The sequence below is a fragment of the Macrotis lagotis genome, chromosome X, assembly GCF_037893015.1.
Source record: "Macrotis lagotis isolate mMagLag1 chromosome X, bilby.v1.9.chrom.fasta, whole genome shotgun sequence".
Taxonomy (NCBI): domain Eukaryota; kingdom Metazoa; phylum Chordata; class Mammalia; order Peramelemorphia; family Peramelidae; genus Macrotis; species Macrotis lagotis.
In genome coordinates, this window is record NC_133666.1 from 455846510 (window position 1) to 455849126 (window position 2617).

A 2617-nucleotide genomic window follows, 5' to 3' on the forward strand; every position below is an offset into this window, starting at 1 on the left:
TTCACATGACATCAGTAATCACCAGGTAGATTATTATTTATTTGGTCTACAAGCTCCTGGCTGCATGTATGCAGGGTGACTACCTTTTTATCAGACCTCAGTATCCTTTCTCTCCATTAGAGGGAGCACAAAGGCTAAAAAAGTCAAATTTCTTTGCCTTCCTTCACACAGGCATCTTAATATTTTCACTCTAGTTTGTCAAAATGGTGTTAAACTCGAAACTTTTGCCCTAATTCTAGTCTAGGAAATGAAACATTAGTGAAATGTTAAGATATAGAAATTATATTAAATCTAGTCCTTTTTGGGTAATTCAATCTCTCTTCCCTTTGAAATGATCAAGTCAAACAAAGCAAATGGAGTACTTCAGTTTAAAAAAAAAAGCAAGCAAACCATAGAATTAAAGGAATTAGAGAAACAAAATCTTTTATGCATATTCAAAAATAGATATCAATACCTATATTTACTTTGTCTTCTTTTTTCTCCTCTGATCATTTTTACATTATAGAAGAAGAAAGTTATTTATTCCCTCCTTAAGGATGAAAAAAAAATTGTGCCTAAAGCAAGTATCTCTGACAGACTAATTCAATCAATAGTAGTATTTCTAGTTCCTTTAATTCCTCTCCAAACTCTGGATTGTAGATGATTGTAGCCTGGTGTCTTTCTATTATCTACAGTAATAAATACTAGCCCCTCAGCTCTCCTTGTCTTCTCCCCCGACTACTGAGGGACATGGATATTCACAAACCAGTGGAAATGGTCCCTTTCATCGCAAAGCACTTCTAAGAGAAAGGTAACCAACTATAAGATTCCAGTAAGATGCATCTGCTGGGAGTAGTCTGTCATCCTGCTTACTGAAGGTAGGGAATGGCTCCAGCACTAGTTATAGGAATGAGCCTGGGTCAGGCTTGAGTTACAATTACTCCATGTTTGCTTAGGGACACGACAACAGTCTTCTCAAATCCTTCCCTGCCATTTCATCTTTGTGTGTGAACTCCTTCTTTGCAGCTGGTGGTGCGAAAGATTTGGCCATTGCAATAGCTGTTTATGGGTCATTGCCTTGCCCCCAAGCAGGATGTCAGCACCCCAGAGATAGACATGGTGATAATGCTGGTGATGCACTTTGACCCAAATGCAAGCTAGCCCATTGTGAAGAAGTGTTTTGGTTTCTTCTTGACTAGTGGAGTAGTATACAACATGCACTTCCCTCTGGGCAAAAGTCTTGCCACAGGTCTTCCGAACTAATGGTACCACTGCCATTTGCCCTGCCACTGTGGCCTCGGGATCACTTGGTCTTTCCATTCACCCTGCAGCCGACCTTTTTATGTGAGTTGCCTTCCTCAATTAGACTATGATTTCTTTGAGAAGGATTGTCTGAATATTCTATTTGCATATTCAGAACTTAGTAGATAGTCAGCTTATAAATGCTTCTTTATTCAGACATTAATTCATTTTTCCTAACTGCTTCACTAAGCTCTGCCTATCTCCCAATCCAAGATTTTCAAATTCCAGAATTTATAAAGCACAGCCAGTATCCCTTTTAATTCTATCCTCTCATTCACAGAGGTTAGTTGTAGCTCATGGTAGCTCTATTTTTTTGGAACAACAGAAAAAACAGTCTCAGAATTTACCATGACTTACTCCCCATTTTTATTTCCTGAAACCCAGGAGAAATTTTAAAGGCAGAGGGACTAATTAGAATTCTCTCATATCAATGTCCTTTCTAAAATGAAGAGTATAGATCTGAACACAAAGACTACAGATGTATTGAACAGGACAGAATGCAGTCAGGTTAACACTTCCTTTCTAGATACTGTCTTTTTTAATGAGACCTAAGATGACATTAATTTATCTGGATATTGTAGTATACTGTGGATCTATATATCTGGTTTTATCACCTGCAAAATGTTAAACATGCAAGCCAATCATGCTTTCATCTAAAGTCATTGAAAAAGCTGTTGAACAAGACAGAACAAAGGACAGTTCTCAGATGAATTCCACATGAAACCTCCCTCCATACTGACATCAATTCATTAATGATTACTCTTTAGTCCAATTATCTATTCCATTCTTACATGTTCTCAGATAGTAGGTACATAATTCTATGCCAGACTACTACCCCAAATTTTGCCATCTCATCTGAATTCCACTCATATAACCTTCACAACTCATTGTTATTTTCACACTATAATAAGCAGCAGGGTAGGATTTTTGGAGGAAGCAAGGAGGAGAACCTTATGTTTCATGATTTACTCAGACACAAGGAAAAAATGAGAAAAAAATTTTTCCCAAGTAGATCAGAACCAGAACTACATATGACTTCATTATTCAATTCTAGCTCTTAACTTATTTTGTGAACTTAATTTGGCTTTGGGTTCTTATTTCTTCATTCTGACTGGAAAGAATGACAATAACAATTTTAGAAGATTTCTAGAGAAAGAATGTCTTTCTATCCTCAGAATTCAATGTAGTATACTTTTCAGAAGAAATTTTTGAATATTACAAAACCACAGAGTTGGAAGGAAACTCAGAGGTCACCTAGTCAGTCATCTGGCACATAGTAAGAAATGAATAAATGCTTTTTGAATGTGTTCAGACTAATTAAGAACCTGGAGCAAAT